Source organism: Rhinopithecus bieti, unplaced genomic scaffold (assembly GCF_001698545.2).
Source record: "Rhinopithecus bieti isolate Rb0 unplaced genomic scaffold, ASM169854v2 scaffold_4553, whole genome shotgun sequence".
NCBI lineage: Eukaryota > Metazoa > Chordata > Mammalia > Primates > Cercopithecidae > Rhinopithecus > Rhinopithecus bieti.
Window position 1 is genome coordinate 589,101 of NW_016804694.1, and position 21,987 is coordinate 611,087.

Genomic DNA, 21,987 nt, shown 5'->3' on the forward strand with positions numbered 1-21,987 from the left:
AAAAAAAAAAAAAAAAAAAAAAAAAAAAAATCTTAATATGCAGGCTGGGCATGGTGGCTCATGCCTGTAAACCCAGCACTTTTTGAGGCTGAGGTGGGTGGATCACCTGAGGTCAGGAGTTTGAAACTAGCCTGGCCAATATGGTGAAACCCCATCTCTACTAAAAGTACAAAAAATTAGCCCAGTGTGGCGGTGGGCACCTGTAATCTCAGCTACTTGAGAGCGTGAGGCAGGAGAACTGCTTGAACCTGGGAGGTGGAGGCTACACTGAGACGAGACTGCGCCACTACACTCCAGCCTGGGCAACAAGAGCAAAATTCTGTCGCCAAAAAAAAAAAAAAAAATCTTAACATGCTTCCCTTAGAAGTATCACTGCTTACTTTGGCACATTCTGCTCAGTTGGACATTTAACTTATTTCTAATTTTCACTACTAAAATACAGTTGTTGAATACTTTTGGATTATCTTTATTCTGTAATTAGAATTATTTCCCTAAAATTAAACCACTAAGTGGGGTTAAAACATTCCTATTTATAAAAATAATATGTTAAATGAGGAAAATTTGGAAAACACTTGTTTCAAGACATAACTATTAACATTTTGGAATATTTCCTTCTAGTCAGTGGCCATGAATGCTTCTAATGATTTTTACATAGTATGACTGTTTCCCAAAAAGGTTGTACTAAGTTACACCCCCCCACAGCCACACATGGGCCTTTGGTATTTAAGTACTACCCCATTCTGAAAACTTAGCTTATTTGATAGGTAAATATTTCATTTTATAATGCATTAAAAAATTTACTGATTTCCTTCTCTATATGTCTTCAATTAGTTATATCACAATTTTTGTGCACTGAGAAGTTCAAGCAGCAGAAAAACCTGAATTTGTATTCAGGCTCTGACACATATTAGTTGCCTGTGTTCTAGGAGCTTTAAGCAAAAAAAGCAGGGTACCTCTGGGCCTCATGCTTGTAATCCCAGCACTTTGGGAGGCCAAGGCAGGTAAATCATTTGAGGCCAGGAGTTTGAGACCAGCCTGGCCAACATAAAGAAACCCCATCTCTACTAAAAATACAAAAAGTAGCTGGGTGTGGTGGCAGGCACCTGTAATCCCAGCTACTTGGGAGGCTTAGGCACAATAATCACTTGAACCCAGGACGCAAAGGTTGCAGTGAGCCAAAATCGCATCACTGCACTCTGTCCTGGGCAACAGGGCAAGATTCTGTCTAAAAACAACAAAAACAACAACAACAACAACAACAAGAAAACAAAAGGCAGGGTACACAGCATTCCTTTCAATGGCTAAAGGAAAATACATCTTAAATTTTTCAGTATTTATTTACCTTTTCATCAACCTGTTTCATCAGATTATTTTTTCAAAAGATTCAATTAACAGAAAAACATTTTAATAGCAAAACCAGTTACATGCTATGACTGAGCTATTAAGACATAAGAAATACCTTGATGCGACTAAGGATTTAGATTTTTGGTGGCCATTCCAACCTTCCTCAATTCTTGATTTTCTTTTTAATCCCCCAGGGCACACAAAATTAGCTATAAAACTGCACGATTCAATGTTCATTGTAACTGAAAACATGTCTTTGGGAAATTTATTTAGTAATACACTGGCCCACTTTCCTAAGTGGAAATAAGGAGTCTGAATGAACAACAACATTCTCCAATTTGAGATTAAGATGGAATTCTGAAACAGATTCTCTGATTCAAACTTAACGAAAGTTAATGAAATGGGGCGGTTGCAGTGGCTCACACCTATAATCCCAGCATTTTGTGAGGCCAAGGCGGGCAGATCCCTTGAGCCTAAAAGTTCAAGGCCAGCTTGGGAAACATGGTGAAACCTCATCATTAAAAAAAAAAAATGCAAAAATTAACCGGGCTTGGTGTGCATGCCTGTAGTCCCAGCTACTCAGGGAACTGAGGTGGGAGGAATGCTTGAAGCTGGGAGGTTGAGGCTGCAGTGAGTCATGACTGTGCCACTGCACTCCAGCATGGGCGACAGAGCAGACCTTGTCTCAAAAAAAGGGGGTGGAGGGAGATTAACTGAAGACTTGTATAATGGAGTTGACGTTGTACACTGCACAGCAGACAGGCTGGTATTTATCTTGCAGGGGAAAAAAGGGAGGTCTATTCTCTAAAGAAAATGAAATAAACTGGAAAGAACAAATGATGTTAGTGTAGATGATGGTACCCCAGAGTAAAGTTGTCCAGATTCTGGCATTCAGGGGGACCAAACATCACACAGGTACTCTCCTACCTATTTACTCTAAAGAAAAAGCTGGCCAGGCACAGTGGCTCATGCCTGTAGTCCCAGGACTTTGGGAGGCTGAGGTCAGTGGATCACGTGAGGCCAGGAGTTCAAGACCAGCCTGGCCAACATGGTGAAACCCCGTCTCTACTAAAAATACAAAAATTAGCCAGGTGCAGTGGCACGCACCTATAATTGCAGCTACTTGGGAGGCTGAGGTGTGAGGATCGCTTGAATCCGGGAGACAGAGGTTGCAATGAGCCGAGATAATGTCACTGTGCTCCAGCTTGGGTGACAGAGTGAGACTCTGTCTCAAATAAAATTAAAAAAAAAAAAAAAAAGAAAGAAAGAAAGAAAGAAAAAGCCTTGCTAGGGACGTAGGGTTATCAATCAGGTCTCTAATGCCTCATCCATAAAAATAAAAGGTAACTAAGGATCATTGAACATTTGAGGAAAGTCCACAGCCCCAAAGAGAGAGACCAAGATAAGCAATTGGAAAACTGACCCTAGAGGAGAGATATGCATTCAGGAGATAGACAAAACTTAAAAACTAGTTAATATGAATAGAGAAATGTTAAATGATGCCCATTTCCATATAGACTATGATGCTGTAGTCTAAAAGATGAGTAAAGTCAGAAAGAAGTTTTAGAAAATAAAGTTGACCATTCCCTAAATGTAGGGGGAAAAAAAATGTCCATTTATCTCATAATTGCCCATTATCCCGTAATATCTCTATTCAAGATAATAATGCTCAAAAAGAGATGAGACAAACACAATCAATCCAGAAGTTCCCACATCTGAATAATCAGAGTTGCGGAAAGAGAAACTTATGAAAATAGAAGAGATAAAATTATTAAAGAAATTCAAGAAATTTCTGGAGATTGAATGGAAGCTCCACTTAAATCATTATTAGGGAATTTTTAAAATCCCAGTGTTAAGAAGACTCTAAAGGCTTCTAGGAAAAAAAAAGCTAGAAGAGCAGTAATTAGACTGTCATTATCTATCTCATCAGAAAGCCAATACACTAAAAGACAATGAAGCAATGACTTCTAAATTCTGAGGATTTTTTAAACCTAGTCTAAGTTTCAACAGCATTTGAGAGCAGAATAAAGTTTTTCAAATATGGACAGACACTGAAACTTATCTCCCGTTCATCTTGTCTGAAGAAGTTACTTGAGGTCAAGAAAACAAAGCAGTAAAACTGAGAAAGAGGACATAGGATCCATAGGATTCTGTTTTACAGATGAAAAACAGAAGAGCCAAAAAGGAAGTTCCAAGAGCACAACTATAGAGAAGGCCTGAAAGGCATTTAATCTGACCTAGAGCCAGAGACCAGAGGGCTCTGAGATATTCCAGGGAAAAAAAACAAAGACAAGAAAGTATGCTTGAGACATACTTTCTGGAAGAATCTAACAATATGATAAAAAAGAGGTAAAATATGGGAGAAAAACGTAATTACAAATTCCAAGAAACAAAATCTAAACAAAAAAAGTTACGTAATTATAGTCACAAGACACAGTCAAAATAACATAAATGCAGATTATTGATTTTCTACTTCAAAATCAACCCAATGATAAAGCACAAAACACTTAATTATGGCTGCAAACTAGAACATAAAGATTCTTTGTAAAGAGTGTAAAGGCAGAATTTAGGGGGCAGCTGGGAAAGAAAGAAAAGTCCACCAATATTCTCATGTTACAAAGTTAAAGTGCCTACAGTTGATGAAACCAAAAAGAAAAGTTGAGGCATATGCTTGTGTGTGTGTGTGTGTGTGTGTGTGTGTGTGTTGTGTTCATTCACAGTTCCCTGGCTCATTAACTCCCCACAAGCCCCTCATCAGTCTTTGGTGTATAACGTTGGGTTCTCAGGTCTCAAAAGCAGGCCTCAGAAAACAGACCTCCTGGCCCTCTTTCACCTGCTCCTTTTCTTCCCACTGAAGGTATGTATCCTCCCGTGGCCTTTCCATAAAGAAAATATCTGACCTACCTTATCTGATTCTGAATTCATAAGATGCTCATTTCAAGAGGCCTGCCCCATACCTTGGGGAAAGGAATGATCACAGAGAGGCCAAGATCTGAACAGACCAGGCCCTGGCTGGGTTCATACTCAGGTCTATTAGGGCGTACTCTTTTTGTTCCAAATCACATCTTTTTTTTTTTGTTGTCCCAGATTATTGAAAATAATATAGCCACTGGCCAGAAAAAATTCCAAAAACAGTCCCAAGGCGTTTTGGAAATTCATTCCCAACTTGTAAGGGCCTGAGGACCTGGCAAGGTGGGACAAGGGGACTGCCGAATCCAAAAGCTTCAGGGCATTCCCTTAGTGTCAGGATCTACTTCAAGTATTCTTCCGATCCAGGGCTGAGGGACGTCAGGGAACATAATTGTCTCTCCTTCTCTCTCCTCTTCCTGCCAGCTTGATGGAGATACCTCTACAGGGCCTCTCCTGAACGCTTCATCAGATGGGTGACATAGGGCCCTCTATTTTGTTGTGGAGGTCTTTGCTGGGGATAATGGGCGATCTCCTCGCACCGCTTGTTCGTGTGGAAGTCGTTGTCCAGGCGCATGTAGTACTTCTCTATGATGACCTGGGCCGCCTTCTTCACGGTTTTGGTGCGAACGTGGCCCATGTTGGCGGGTCCTTGGTAAAAGAGGAAGTCCAATCACATTTCTACACAGTTGTCCATGCTTTGTTCATGTCTATCCAATGAAGTCTCCATGAAAGGCCCAAGAGGATGAGGTATGGAGAGCTTCCAGACAGCTGAATAAGTAGAGATTCCCAGAGGGTGGTGCACCCAGAGAGGGCATGGAAGCTCTCTTAGGCCCTATGCATCTGTTCATCTCTATCCTTTGTAATATCCTTCATTTAAAAAAAAAAAAACCAGTAAACATGTTGCCCTGAGTTCTGTGAGCTCCTCTAGCAAATTAATTCAACCCAAGGAGGTGTCACGGGAAATCCAATTTATAGCCAGTTGATCAGAAGCACAGGTAAAACAACCTGGGCTTGCAACTGGCATTGGAAATGAGGGAAGGGCAGTCTTGAGGAGTGAGCCCTCAATCCGTGGGGTCTCCAGGAAGACACTGTCACAACTGAATTGAATCAGAGGACATCTAGCTGGTATCTGCTGCAGAACTGATTGCGTGGTGTATGGCGGGGAAGAAAGCCTCACACATTTGGCACAGGAGTCTGTGTTCATTGTTGTGGTGTGAGAGCAGACAAAACAGTTTGAAGTTTTCCTACTCAAGGTATATTAAAGTTATAAAGTAATCAAAATAGACAATAACAAGCGTTGGTGAAGAAGTGAAAAAAAACTGGAACCCTTACACATTGCTGGTGGGAATGTCAAATGGCACAACCACTTTGGAAAAGTTTGTTAATTCCTCAAAATGCTAAATGTTAGAATTACCATATGACCCAGCAATTCCACTTCTAGGTATATACCAAGATATGAAAACATGTATCCACACAAAAAGTTGTACATGGATGTTCACAATGCATAGCTGTATGATTTTGTTACCAGTAGTGTTAACCTGAATGGGATCTGGTTAACTTGGAAATGCAGGAACTTATTATGAATTTTTTACCATAAAGTAAAATGCTGACTGATTCCTGGGGGCAGGGTGGAATATACAAATATAGCATTATTCATTAATAGCCAAACAGTAGAAATAATCCAATGTCCACCAACTGCTGAGTATCCACAAAACAAAACAAAATTCACATATCTATACATAAAAAGAAATGATGTGCTGATACCTGCTTTAACAAGATGAATGAACCTTGAAAACATTATACTAAGAGAAGCCAGCTACAAAAGACCACATAATCATAAGATTTTATTTACATGAAATGTCCAGAAAAGGGAAATCCACTGAGACAGAAAGTATATTAGCAGTTGCCAGGGTGAGTAAAGGGAGTAATGGTGAGTTACTATTAATGGGTTTGGAGTTTTCTTACAGGAGAATAAAAATGCTCTAAATTTAGATCATGGTGAGCTATAACAATTCTGACTATATTAAAACAATGGAACTGTGCACTAGATGGGTGAATTGTGTGTGTGTGTGTGTGTGTGTGTGTGTGTGTGTGTGTGTGTTTGAGACAGAGTCTCACTCTGTCACCCAGGCTGGAGTGCAGTGGTATAATCTTGGCTCACTGCAAGCTCCAGTAGCTGGGACTACAGGCGCCCGCCACCACGCCCGGCTAATTTTTTGTATTTTTAGTAGAGACAGGGTTTCACCGTGCTAGCCAGGATGGTCTGGATCTCCTGACCTTGTGATCCGCCTGCCTCAGCCTCCCAAAGTGCTGGGATTACAGGCGTGAGCCACCACACCTGGCCTACATGGGTGAATTTATGGCATACAAATTATGTCTCAATAAAGCTGTTAGATAACTAGGTCCAAATACAGTGCTTTATTGAGAGGAAGAGAGAGATAAGTGGTGATAGTACAAGTGAACTATATCTTCCTCAATCATAGAAAGAATTTATGGTAATAGCTAAAGCTGATGAATCAAGGAATAGCAGTAAGTATGCTGGAGACGTGACGTCTATCCAACTATTAATAAAATAAACAAAAAGCAATGGGTAAAAGTAGTTATTTTAGGAAGCAGGCCTATGTCTAGGGAAAAGGTGTGAGACAGAGGGCTGTGTAGCATTTATTTAATTAATTCATTAATTCATGCATTTATTTTTGAGACAGGGTCTTGCTCTGCTGCCCAGGCTGCAGCGCAGTGGTGCTATCATGGCTCCCTCCAGCCTTGTCCTCCTCAGTTCAAGTGATCCTCCCACCTCAGTCCCAAGTAGCTGGGACTATAGGCGTGCACCACCACGCCTGGCTAACTTTTAAATTTTTTAGAGATGTGATCTCACTATGTTACCCAGACAAGTCTCAAACTCCTGGGCCCAAGTGATTCTCCAGCCTTGGCCTACCAAATTGCTGAGATTACAGGCATGAGCTACCGCACCCAGCCTGTAGCTTCCACTGTGTATTCTATTGCAACAAATTAGAAACCTAAATGTCCAACAAGAGGTGAGTAGAATATATTTATTAGCTGCAAAGTCACCTATATCTGTTTATTTAAATTTGATTACCAATTTGTTCATATAAGGTAAAACCAGTAATTGCTAAAAGGATCATCTACTCAAGCCTCTTGATCAATACATTGCATTATGAATGTTTATTATATTTGAATATGTATCTATGCAATGGACTTTTAAAGTATTTATGGCAGCACAATTCTCAATTCCAAAGATATGGAACCAACCTAAGTACCCATCAATCAAAGAACAGATAAAGAAAATGTGGCATCTATACCCCATGGAATACCACTCTGCCATGAAAAGGAATGAAATGTCTTTTGCAGCAACTTGGATAGAGCTAGAGGCCATTATTCTAAGCGAAGTAAATCAGGAATGGAGAAAAGCAGATACTGTATGTTCTTACTTATAAGTGGGAGCTAAGCTATGAGGACTTACACAGGATGATATAATGGACTCTGGTGACTTAAGGCTGGGGAGAAGATGGGGGGGTTAGGGATAAAAGACTACATATTGGGTTAAGTGTATACTGACTGCTCAGGTGACAGGTGCACTAAAATCTCAGAAATCACCAATAAAAAACTCTTTCATGTAACTAAAAACCACCTGTACTCCAAAAACTACTGAAATAAAGAAATTATTTTTTAACTATGTATTACTATATTTTTTACAAGCTAATTTAATCACAAAAATTAGCCAGGCATGGTGGCAGGCATCTGTGATCCCAGCTACTTGGAAGGCTGAGGCAAAAGAATCACTTGAACTTGGGAGGTAGAGGCAGAAGAATCACTTGAACCCAGGAGGTGGAGGTGGCAGTGAGCCAAGATCATGATATTGCACTCCAGCTTGGGCAACAGAACAAGACTCCATCTCAAAAAAGTTAATTTATCATATTGCCAGGTTCTTCCAGTGTCAAGCATGCCTTCTTATCTGTTTTCCCTAAAACCTCCCTCTTAAAGCCCTTTGACCTCCAGTTCATATTAAAGCCTTCTGAACTCCAGTTCACATTTTCCAAAACAAAACAAAAACGTCAACAAATTCTACACAAACACCGGACACGGTGGCTCACGCCTGTAATCCCAGCACTTTGGGAGGCCGAGGCAAGCAGATCACCTGAGGTCATGAGTTCAAGACCAGCCTGGCGAACATGGTGAAACCCCATCTCTACTAAAAATATAAAAATTAGCTGGGCATGTTGGCGCGTGCCTGTAGTCCCAGCTACTCAGGAGGCTGAGGCAGAAGAATCACTTGAACCCAGGAGGTGGAAGTTGCAGTGAGCCGGGATCGCACCACTGCACTCCAGTCTGACGACAGAGCGAGACTCCATCTCACAAACAAAACAAAACAAAACAAAACAAAACAAAACAAAACAAAACACTGGTGATCTTTAATGAAGCACAGTTAGGCAACCACCACACTCCAAACAGATTTTTTTTCACAATGGCCTGCAAGACCTAACATGATCTGTCTCTTCATTGCCCCCTCCAACCCATCTCTCTATACATATCTTCTTAGGTCTGTGCTAAAGTGGCACCCTTTCAGAGAACTTCCTTGACTTTCCTATATGAAACAGCAGGCTTTGCCACATGCCCTCTGCCATTCCCCTTACCCTGCTACTTTTCTTCAGCACTTGACATTTTATTGTCTTCCTCCAGACACTCCCAGAATGTAAGCTTCATGAGGACAGCCTTTTTTTGTTCAATGGCGTATCCTAAATGCCTAGAACAGGGATGTATACAAGGTATTTCTCTTTCGTCTTTAGTTATTATTCATTCTTCAGTTAAAGTCCATTACACCTCTGCCCCCAACAGAACTAGACTGTGAAGAGCCTTAAATGTCAAGCATTGAAGCACTTTACATGGAAGGAAGTGGAGCCATTAGGGTGGCCCTACAAAAGAAATGCTTTAGAAAGATTCTTTTGGGGCTGGGTGCGGTGGCTCATGCCTGTAATCCCAGAGCTTTGGGAAGCCGAGGCGGGTGTATCACTTGAGGTCAGGAGTTCGAGTTAAGCCTGACCTGGGAGGCTGAGGTAGGATAATCGCTTGAACCCGGGAGGCGGAGTTTGCAGTGAGCTGGGATTGCACCACCACTACATTCCAGCCTGGGTGACAGAACAAGACTCCATCTCGGAAAAAAAAAAAAAAAAAAGATTCCTTTGGTAAGGAGGTTTGTAAAATGTAGGGGAACCAGAAAGCAGAGATGTTGGGGACCACTGCAGAGGTAATAGTTACAGCAAAGGTCTCTGGAGTCAGGAGACTTGAGTTTGATCCTGGCTCCATAGTTTGTACCAGAGCTCCAAAGTGTTAGTGTAAGAAGCTCTCTGTGCCTCTTGCCTTATGTGCAAAATGAAAGCAGAAATGATGCCTACCTCATAGGGCATTTGTGAGGATATGTTAATCCTGTGATTAATACAGTGCCTGACCATAAATTTTAGCATTGTAGGTAGAAAATAAAAGAAACAAACAAGTATTTGTTCATTTATTCAACTTAGTTTTACTGAGTGTCTGTAGATATCCCAGGTACTTTTTTCTAGGCACTGAGAATGCAGCTGTGAGCAAGTATAGGGTCCCTGCCTTCATTGCGTTTACATTCTAGCATGAAGTGACAAAAAATAGCACTAATTTATCTGAACCTATCTGGTTCTTGAGTTTTAGTTGGTGAACAACAAAAGTTGGGACAGCAAAGTCCTATCTCAGTCTCTCCAGGAGATACATGCTATACAATGTCGGGCTATGAAGAGAGCTATAGAGAAAAATTAAGTAGGGCAAGGGGACACAGTGTGCTCTTGCTATTTTAAGTAGTGTTGTGACATTTGAGTAAGGAGGTGAACGATGCTGGAGTTTATCTACAATGATTCAAAATGGTGGTTTCAGAAAATGGAAATTCAGGAAGAGGAACTGATTTAAAGATGGTATGTGGCCGGGCACAGTGGCTCATGCCTGTAATCCCAACATTTTGGGAGGCCGAGATGGGCGGATCACGAGGTCAGGAGATCGAGACCATCCTGACTAACACAGTGAAACCCTGTCTCTACTAAAATACAAAAAAAAAAAAAAAAAAACTAGCCGGGCGTAGTGGCGGGCGCCTGTAGTCCCAGCTACTCAGGAGGTTGAGGCAGGAGAATGGTGTGAACCCGGGAGGCGCAGCTTGCAGTAAGCCGAGATCGCGCCACCGCACTCCAGTCTGGGCGACTGAGCAAGACTCTGTCTCAAAAAAGAAAAAAAAAGATGGTATGTTTGGGGTCTTAGAAATGATTTAGTTATGGCTCTAAAAGATGGATTAAAGCTGGGCGTGGTGGCACACACCTGTAGTCCCAGCTACTCAGGAGGCTAAGGTGGAAGATCACTTAAGCCCAGGAGTTCAAGGCCAGCCTGAGCAACACAGTGAGATTTCCATCTCTTACATAACAAAAAAACCTAAAAATTAAAGAGAGAGAGAGAGACTAAAAGCCGACTGGAAAAAGCACCTTTGAAACTTTAGTTTACTTACATATAAACTTTAGTGTTTTCTGTCTTGGGAGTGGGGAATGGTTAAGATCTCCTAATGCAGCGAACTACCTTCTGAGGCCTGTGTTAGAGGCTGCATTGTGCCCCTCCTAGAAAGATATTTTGGAGTCCAACATGCTGGAATCCAATAACTGGGATTGTGACATTATTTAGGTGGGTCTTCACAGAGGTAATCAAGTTAAGATGAGGTTATCAGGATAAGCCCGAATCCAATATGACTAGTGTCCTTTTAAAAAGAGGAAATCTGGATGTCGAGAGACACACACATACAGAGGGAAGACGATGTGAAGAGACACAGGGAAAAGATGGCCATCTACAAGGCAAGAAAGAGGCCTGAAACAGATTCTCCCTCACAGCCCTCAGAAGGAATGAACCCTCTTCATACCTTTTAGACTTCTAGCCAGTCAGACAATAAGTTTCTGTCGTTTAGCCACCCAGTTTTTGGTACTCTGTTACAGAAGACTGAAGAAAATCATGCTTGTACACTTATTTCCCTTAAGAAATCCTAAATCCCTTGAAGGAAAGGATTGTGTTCCAGTCATCTCTGTATCCCTTCTAGAGTTATCACACTTACTTAGATCTGATGCAAAGATTTAACAAGACGCTATTTTAAGTTCTAGCACCTACACACAATGGAACTCAATAAATGCTAAATTTCTCCCACTACCTTTTCCATATATATTTTTCCTGAAAGATTTTTTTTCTTTTGCAAATTGACATAATCCTTTACATATCTAATTTTATCTGAACTTAACTTCTGAGACATACTCACAAGTAGTCTAAGTTTCTCAACTCAGAAATCTTAAGCTGCAGCCAGGGTCTAACAATATCAAAATAAAAATTTGAGTGCCTAAGTTTATCAGCTGTTACATACGAATAAATATAATTCAACCCTGATCCTCAGGTGACTATATTCCAAACTCTACCATATATATATGCACATACATATACACGAAATATACATGAAAATGAAACACCAACACATGAGCTAAAACTATTAGTTTGATACACCAATAGTATTAAGAAATGCCACATAGGCTTGGCACGGTGGCCCCATGCCTGTAATCCCAGCACTTTGGGAGACCAAGGCGGGAGGAATGCTTGAGCCCAGCCTGGGCCAGATGGCAAGACTCCGTCTCTACAAAAGAAAAAAGAAAAAAAAAAAAAAAAAAGGTTAGCCAGTCTCGGCATGTGCCTGTAGTCCCAGCTACTAAGGAAGCAGAGGCAGGAGGATCCCTTGAGCCCAGCAGTGTGATGCAGCCGTAAGCTATGATCACGCCACTGCACTCCAGAGCCTGGGCAACAAAGTAAGACCCTGTTTCTAAAAATAAAAAATAATAATAAAATAAAAATTCAAAAAAAAAGTCACATAAAAGACAAAGATAAACCCATCTAAGGTAAAGAAGGAAGCACAAGAAAGAAAGCAGTCACCCGAAAACTTATTTCACCTTAGTACTGGCCTAGGCACTCAACGCAGTTTCATCCTTATAACCTTGCCATCTACAGATAAGGCAACTTGAAGTGAAAGTCAAAAGAAACTGTTCATGTTCACCTAACAATGGTGTTGGAGGCAGGCTGAAATCCGGGACTGTGTAATTCAAAAGGACAAGCTCTTTTTGATAAACAGCATATGAGCATATATCTGTATTATCCTTCTACCTAGAAATACTAGCATGAATTACCTAATTTATCCCACTGCACTCTTCTAGTAAAGAAAAATGCAAAATACAATTCCTGTTAAATCTATTCTAAAAGGCATAAAAACTAGAAGGGAAATTGTCCTCAAACTCATATGCAGACAGAAAAAACCTGGCATCTCTGATCAAATTGCTAGGTAGAGGCACATCAAAAAAGGTTCATAAGCTGAAGAGCAGCACCATAATTAAAAGCAAAGTGGGCCAGGCATGCTGACTCACATCTGTAATCCTAGCACTTTGGGAGGCCAAGGTGGGAGAATCACTTGAGTCCAGGAGTTCAAGACCAGCCTGGACAACACAGTGAGACCCTGTCTTNCTCATATGCAGACAGAAAAAACCTGGCATCTCTGATCAAATTGCTAGGTAGAGGCACATCAAAAAAGGTTCATAAGCTGAAGAGCAGCACCATAATTAAAAGCAAAGTGGGCCAGGAATGCTGACTCACATCTGTAATCCTAGCACTTTGGGAGGCCAAGGTGGGAGAATCACTTGAGTCCAGGAGTTCAAGACCAGCCTGGACAACACAGTGAGACCCTGTCTTTTTTTTTTTTTTTTTTTTTTTAAAAAAAAGCAAAGTGGGCCGGGCGCGGTGGCTCAAGCCTGTAATCCCAGCACTTTGGGAGGCCGAGATGGGCGGATCATGAGGTCAGGAGATCGAGACCATCCTGGCTAATACGGTGAAACCCCGTCTCTACTAAAAAAAAAAAAATACAAAAAACTAGCCAGGCGACGAGGCGGGCGCCTGTAGTCCCAGCTACTCGGGAGGCTGAGACAGGAGAATGGCGTGAACCCGGGAGGCGGAGCTTGCAGTGAGCTGAGAGCCGGCCACTGCACTCCAGCCTGGGCGGCAGACCAAGACTCTGTCTCAAAAAAAAAAAAAAAAGCAAAGTGAATGAACAGAAAGATACAGTTGCCTACAAGGTAACTGATAATCAGTTACAAAATAAGGCTTACCCTAGTATTTCAGGAAACAAAAGTTCACAAGAGGCTGTGGTGGCTCACGCCTGTAATCCCAGCACTTTGGGACGCTGGGGCGGACAGATTACATGAAGTCAGGAATTTGGGACCAGCCTGGCCAACCTGGTGAAGCCCCACTTCTACTAAAAATACTACAATTAGCCAGGTGTGGTGGCACGTGCCTGTAATCCCAGTTACTTGGGAGGCTGAGGCACAAGAATCACTTGAACCCGGGAGACAGAGTTTGCAGTGAGCCAAGATTGTGCCACTGCACTCCAGCCTGGGAGACGAGTGAGACTCTGTGTCCAAAAAATAAAATAAAATAAAATCACAAGACTACCCCCAAAAGGACTGTTAGCCTTGTTCAAAATGCATAGGCCTCTATGACACTCAGATCGTAAATTTTAGAATTTGAGTACATTAAAAAAAGTTATCAACATGATTGACTACAAGTACCAAACTTCATACTATTGATGTTTGTTCACCAAACAAGAATTGGTGACAATTCTTACATGGTAGTTAAAATATATATTAAAATTTCTGAAACTTCTTGATATACCATCCTAAAATACTCATCAATATTCTTCAAGGCATTTAAGCCACTGATAAAGTACCCAATAGCAATGAATTACACACCTGAACTTTAAGAACACAAATAAAGGCACTCCATGGTACAAATAAATATGATTTTTATATTATTTTATTATATATTTTTTTGAGTTAGTGTCTCACTCTGTTGCCCAGGTTGGAGTACAGTGGCACAATCAAGGCACATTGCAGCCTTGACCTTCCAGGCTCAAGCAATCCCACTTCAGCTTTCCAAATGGCTAGAACTGTAAGTGTGCATCACAACACCCAGCTAATTTGTTTTTTTTTTTTTTTTAAGACAGGGTCCCACTGAATTGCCCAGGCTGGTCTTGAACTCCTGAGCTCAAGTGATCCTCCTACCTTGGCCTCCCAAAGTGGTGAGATTATAGGCACCAGCCACCATGCCAAGCCATGATTTTTATTTATCTAGCTCCTGCCAACTGATTTTTGTGTTTAGTGGAAACATTTTACTACAGTTATCTGAAAATCAAGTGTATTCAAATTATTTTGTGGGCTTCTGGTAACTTTCTGAAGTTACACCTTGTTAAATTAGTTGAAAAACTGGATACTATGGTCTTCACAGTTGATCTTTGTTGGTCTTTTTCAAATTTCCAAAGCTAATCCTCCACTAAGAGGCCCTTGGAATCATGGGGCTCTTCCATAACTGTGCTTAACATTATCACTCAGAGAGGGAACTTGCAACAGTAGGCCTATTAATGCCTACCTTTCACCATAAAGACTCTGAGGCAAAGATTACATACTACAGGCTGCAAGCTGAATCCTGCCTGTAAACGAAAGTATACAATGGTTTTTAAATAAAGTCGTGGGCTGGGTGCGGTGGCTCATGCCTGTAATGCCAGCACTTTGGGAGGCCGAGGCGAGCGGATCACGAGGTCAGGAGTTTGAGACCAGCCTGGCCAACATGGTGAAACCCTGTCTCTACTAAAAATACGAAAATTAGCTGGGCATGGTGGTGCGTGCCTGTAATCCCAGCTACTCAGGAGGCTGAGGCAGGAGAACTGCTTGAACCAGGACCGGGAGGCAGAGGTTGCAGTGAACCGAGATCACGCCATTGCACTCCAGCCTAGGCAACAAGAGTGAAGCTCTGTCTCAAAAAAAAAAAAAAATAGTAAGTAAAATTAAAAAATAAAAAATAAACAAAGTCGTGGGCTGGGCACTGTGGCTCACACCTGTGATTCTAGTAATTTGGGAGGCCAAGGTGGTGAGAGGGTCCCTTGAGGCCAGGAGTTCAAGACCAGCGTGGTTAACATAGCAAGACCCCATCTCTCAAAAAAAAAAAAAAGGAAAAAAAATTAAAAATTAAGGGGGCCTGGTGGTGTAGTCCTAGCTACTCCAGAGGCTAAGGCAGAGGGAATGCTTGAGCCCAGGAGTTTGAGGTTGCAGTGACCTATGATCACACCACTGCACTCCAGCCTAGGTGACTGAGACCGTATCCCAAACAAAGAATAAAAAACAGACAAAAGCTGTGAACGCTAAACAATCTGGAGAATCACATAAAAACAAAGTTCTAGCTTCTCTTTAAAAAGCTGAAGACGTGGTAATAGTGGACTCATCTTCTCACAGGGTAACAGGAGCTGAGAAACCTTTTCTTCTTTAGATATAAAGGAGGAGGCACACTTCACACACTCTAATAAGCACAGAACCATTCTCTTTTGTCTTACTCACACTATGCTTCATAAGCCATATTCTAAAAAAACCAACATAATCACAATTACATATAATATTTATTTTAAGCAATAAGCCTAGATGACCCAAATAATTCTGCAAGACTTGGACTTTTTAAAAAAGTCAAAGATGATGTAAAATGAAAGCAAAATGAAACACATGAATCTGAGAAACTAGGTGGCAGCATAATCCTACAGCAAGGAACTGGTCAATGCAACTACAAAATTTAGTCGCTTGATTCTACATCCTCAGTGAACAAAAATTGTTATCTTCCTTAGTAATCATATTGTTGGGGTAGTGCTGGAATTGTAATTCTAAGACTGTTGTGTATACATTGCAGGAAAAAGAAAATGAGCAACCATGGTGCTGTTGAGAACTGGGATTTTCAGCGTGGGAGAAAAGAAGAGTGAAATATAAAATCAAAGAAAAATCCTTGGGTCCTATGATTCCATGTTTAAGTATAGCATGAACTCATGATTTTTTTAAATGAAAAAACACAACTTATTTCCTAGCTCTAGTCACAGAAAAGGCCGAGAAACAATGACTAACTCACTAGTAATAAGCTCCTTAAGCACTCAGATTATGTTCTCCAAATACCATTTCCCACTAAAAGGCTTCTCGGAGAGAGAGCTATTTCCTAGCCAGGGGCAGAAAATGTACAAGGTAAGCCTCTAGACATACTGTCATACCAGATTTTAAAAAGCTATCAAAGACATCTCAGGTTGAATAAAATGAACTCAGGAGCTATCATGAAAAAAAAACTCCAATTAGCCAAACAGCGGACAAGCAATAAAAATAACCACACGATACAACACATATGAATTTTATTTATTTATTTTTTTGAGACAGAGTCTCACTTTGTCACCTGGGCTGGAGTTCAGTGGCATAATCTTGGCTTACTGCAACCTCCACCTCCCAGGTTCAAGTGATTCTCATGCCTCAGCCTCCTGAGTAGCTGGGATTACAGGTGTGCACCATCACGCCCAGCTGATTTTTGTATTTTTAGTAGAGACGGGGTTAGGCCATGTTGGCCAGGCTGGTGTCGAGCTCCTGGCCTCAAACGATCCACCGGTCTCGGCCTCCTAAAGCGCCAAGATTACAGATGTGAGCCATGCATGAATATTAAAAACATTATGCTAAATAAAAGAAGCCAGTCACTAAAGATCACATATGTTATGATTCAATTTATATGAAATGTCCAGAACAGGAAAATCCATAGGCACAGAAAGTAGATTAGTGGCTGCCTAAGGTTGAAGGTGAGGCAGTGTCAGGAGTCATGGGGGATGACTGCTACTCGGTCCAGGTTTCTTTTGGAGTTGATGAAAACAACCTAAATTTACATTGTAGTGATGTTTGTACAACTCTATGAACATACTAAAAACCACTGAATTGCAGTTAAAATGAATTTTAATTACACCTCCATAAAACTGTAGGGAAAAAAAATACCCCACTCTAATGGACTGAACCACAAATATGTTCAAATTTCTGAGTTTATTTTCAAATGTTTATTGGTCATTTTGGAGCACGCTAGGGATCTGTCAACTCTCTCTCTGGGTAACCAACGTTATGAGATAAAGTTTCTCTTTATAGAAGTAGTACAATACATTAAGGAATAGAATAGTTTTGAAACCCTAAATAAATTAATGGATCTAAGCAAGGATCAATAGCCACTAGCACCAGAAAAAAAGAGACAACCAGAATTGATGCTTCTTGATGCAAGTTTACACCACCACCAATAGGCAGTCTGCCAAAAAAATTTGCAAGGAAAAGAACCACAGAGAACCTACAGAGTAAAAGACTAGAGACTTTTCAAACAAAGGCAATGGAAAGACTTTGTGGATTCTGATCCAAAGAAAATTAGGAAAATTTGAACACAGACTAAATACTTGACATTAACGACTTGTTTAAAAAAATTTAGGGCGATTATACTACTGTAGCTATGCTTTGAAAAAAATTAAGAGTCTATAATTTATAAAATAATATGATGCCCGGGATTTGCTTTAAGACAAGCTGGAGTGAGGCCAGGCGCAATGGCTCACACCTGTAATCCCAGCACTTTGGGAGGCTGAGGTGGGTGGATCACCTGAGGTCAGGAGTTTGAGACCAGCCTGACCAATATAGTGAAACTCCATTTCTACTAAAAACACAAAATTAGCCGAGCGGGGTGGCACATGTCTGTATTCCCAGCTACTTGGGAGGCTGAGGCAGGAGAATCGCTTGAACCTGGGGGGTGGGGGTTGCGGTGAGCCGAGATTGCACCATTGCACTCCAGCCTGGGCAATAAGAGCAAAACTCTGTCTCAAATAAATAAATAAGATGGAGTGAACACATGAATAACAAGAAAGAGAAACAGCCTTGATATAGTTTGGCTCTGTGTCCCTACACAAATCTCATGTCAAATTGTAATCCCCACATGTCAGCAGAGGGATGAGCTGGGAGGTCAATGGATCATGGGGATGGTTCCCTCATGCTGTTCTCCTGATAGTTAGCGAGTTCTCACAAGAGCTGATGGTTTTAAAGTATGGCACTTCCTCATTCTCGCAGACATTCCCTCCTGCCACCTTGTGAAGAAGGTGCCTGCTTCCCCTTCGCCTTCCACCATAATTGTAAGTTTCCTAAGCCCTCCTCACTATGCTTCCTGTTAAGCCTGTGGAGCTGTGAGTCAATTAAACCACTTTCCTTTATATACCCAGTCTCAGGTAGTATTCTTTATAGCAGTGTGAAATGGACTAATATATATAGTAAATTGATATCACAGAGAGTGGGGTACTTCTATAAAGATACTTGAAAATGTGGAAGCGACTTTGGAACTGGGTAGCAGGCAGAGGTTGGAACAGTTTGGAGGGCTCAGAAGAAAACAGAAAGATGTAGGAAAGTCTGGAGCTTCCTAGAGACTTGTTGAATTGTTTTGACCAAAATGCTGATAGTGAGGTGAACAAAGAAGTCCAGGCTGAAGTGGTCTCAGATGGAGACGAAGAACTTATTGGGAACTGAAGTAAAGGTCACTCATGCTATGCTTTAGCAAAGAGACTGGCAGCATTCTGCCCCTGCCCTAGAGATCTGTGGAACTTTGAACTTGACAGAGATGATTTAGGGTATCTGGCAGAAGAAATTTCTAAGCAGCAAAGCATTCAAGACGTGACCTGGGTTATTCTGAAAGCATTCAGTTTTATGTATTCAGAAACAGATCATTTGAAATTGGGACTTAATGTTTAAAAGCTAATAAGCAGAGAATAAAAGTTTGGGAAATGTGTAACCTGACAATGGCATGGAAAAGAAAAAACCATTTTCTGGGAAGAAATTCAAGCTGGCTGCTAATTACCAAGAAAACAGAGAAAATGTCGTCAGGGCATGTCAGAAATCTTGGTGACAGCCCCTCTCATCACAGACTCAGAGGCTTAGGAGGAAAAAGCTAAAAGGGCCTAAGTTACAGCTTGGGCCATTGCTTCAGAGGGTTCCAGCCCCAAGCCTTGGCAGCTTCCATAAGGTGTTGGGCCTGCAGGTGCACAGAAGTCAAGAATTGAATCTCTGTCTAGATTGCACAGAACATATGGAAATGCCTGGATGCCCAGGCAGAAGTCTGCTGCAGGGGTGGAGCCCTCATGGAGAACCTGTGCTAGGGCCATGCAAAGGGGAAATGTGGGGTTGGGGCCCCCACACAGAGTCTGCACCAGGGCGCTGCCTAGTGGAGCTGTGAGGAGCAGACCACTGTTCTCCAGACCCCAGAAGGGTAGATCCACCAATAGCTTGCACCATGTACCCAGAAAAGCCACAGGCACTCAATGCCAGTCCATGAAGGAGCTGCCCAAGGCTATGGGATCCCACCCCTTGCATCAGCGTGCCCTGGATGTGAAACACAGAGTCAAAGGAGATTATTTTGGAGCTTTAAAATTTAATGACTGCCCGGCTGAATTTCAGACTTTAATGGGGTCTGTAGCCCCTTTGTTTTGGACAATTTCTCCCATTTGGAATGGGAACATTTGCCCAATGCCTGTATCCCCATTGTATCTTGGAAGTAACTAACTTGCTTTTGATTTTATAGGCTTATAGGTGGAAGGGACTTGTCTCAGATGAGACTATGGACTTGGGACTTTTGAGTTAATGCTGGAATGGGTTAAGACTTTGGGGGATGGTTGGGAAGGCATGATTGTTTTGAAATGTGAGGACAAGAGATCCTGGAGGGGCAAAGACTGAAATAATATGGTTTGGCTCTGTGTCCCCACCCCAAATCTCTTCTCAAATTGTAATACCCTCTCAATTGTAATACCTTCTCAATTGTAATACCCACATGTCAGGGGAGAGACCACGTGGGAGGTGATCAGATCATGGGGGTGGTTCCCCCCACACTTATCTCATGACAGTTCTCACGAGACCTGATGGTTTTAAAGTGTGGTACTTCCTTGTTCTTGTACACACTCCCTCCTGCCGACTTGTGAAGAAGATGCCTGCTCCCCCTTTGCCTTTCACCATGATTCTAAGTTTCCTGAGGCCTCCCAGCCATGGTTCCTGTTAAGCCTGCAGAACTGTGAGTCAAACCTCTTTCCTTTCCTCAGTCTCTGGTAATATTCTTTATAGCAGTGTGAGAAGAGACTAATACAAGCCTCACTGTTTTTTTTTTTTTCAGATGGAGTTTCGCTCTTGTTGCTCAGGCTGGAGTGCAATGGCGCAATCTCGGCTCACCGCAACCTCCATCTCCTGGGTTCAAGTGATTTTCCTGCCTCAGCCTCCTGAGTAGCTGGGATTACAGGCATGTATCACCACACCCAGTAATTTTGTATTTTTAGCAGAGACGGGGTTTCACCATGTTGGTCAGGCTGGTCTCAAACTCCTGACCTCAGGTGATCCACCTGCCTCAGCCTCCCAAAATGCTGGGATTAAAGGAGTGAGCCGCCACGCCCAGCTTACAAGCCTCATTTCTGAGATGGAGAAAGTTTTAGTGGCCTGAATAGAAGATCAAACCAACCACAACATTCTCTTTAGCCAAAACTCAATCCAGAGCAAGACCCTAACTGTTCAATTTTATGAAGTTTGTGAGAGGTAAGGAAGCTGCAGAAGAAAAATTTGAAGGCAGCAGAGGTTGGTTCATGAAGTTTACAGAAAGAAGCCATCCCCATAACATAAAAGTGCAAGGTAAAGCAGTGAGTGCTGATGAAAAAGCTGCAGCAAGTTACCCAGATGCTAAGATAATTGATGAAGGTGGCTATACTGAACAGAAGATTTTCAGTGTAGACAAAAGAGCCTTTTATTGGAAGATGATGCCATCTAGGACTTTCACAGCTGGAGACAAGTCAATGACTGGCTTCAAAGCTTCAAAGGACAGGCTGACTCTCTTGTTAGCAGCTAATGCACCTAGTGACTTTAAGTTGAGGCCTACACTAATTTACCATTCCAAAAATCTTAGGGCTCCTAAGAATTATGCTAAATCTATGCTAAATCTATGCTAGCTAAAATCTATGCTAAATCAGCCTGTGCTCTATAAATGGAACAAGACCTAGATGACAAACATCTGTTTACTGCATGGTTTACTGAATATTTTAAGGCCACTATTGAGACCTTCTGCTCAGAAAAATTGATTCCTTTGAAAATATTACTGCTCTTTCACAATGTACCTAGTCACCCAAGAGCTCTGATGGGGATGTACTAAGAGATTAATATTGTTTCCATGCCTACTGACATAACATCTATTCTGCAGCCCATGGATCAAGGAGTCATTTCAACTTTCAAGTCTTATTATTTAAGACATACATTTGATAAGGCAATAGCTACCATAGTGATTCTTCTGATGGGTCTGGGAAAAATCTATTGAAAACCTTCTGGAAAGGATTCATGATTCTACATGCCATTAAGAACAGTCATGGGGAGAGGTAAAAATATCAACATTAATAGGAGTTTGGAAGAAGTTGATTCTAACCCTCATGCATGACTGAAATGTTCAAGACTTCTGTGGAGGAAGTAACTACAGATGTGGTAGAAATAGCAAGAGAACTAGAGTTAGACACGGATCCTGAAGATGTGACTGAATTGCTCCCATCTCATGATAAAACTCGAACAAATGAGGAGCTGCTGCTTATGATGAGAAAGTGGTTACTTAGCCGGGCGTGGTGGCTCACGCCTGTAATCCCAGCACTTTGGGAGGCCAAGGTAGGAGGATGGCTTGAGCCCAGGAGTTCAAGACCAGCATGGGCAACATAGTGAGACCCTGTCTCTAAATAAATAAATAAATAAATAAATAAATAAATAAATAAATAAATAATTT

General features: G+C 41.6%; 1 protein-coding gene across 2 annotated transcripts in view; it reads right to left on the reverse strand.

Moving 5' to 3' along the window:
- Window positions 1-21,987, reverse strand: part of SRPK1 (SRSF protein kinase 1) — a 94,326-nt gene that overhangs the window by 59,982 nt on the left and 12,357 nt on the right. The gene's annotated exons all lie outside the window — the stretch shown is intronic.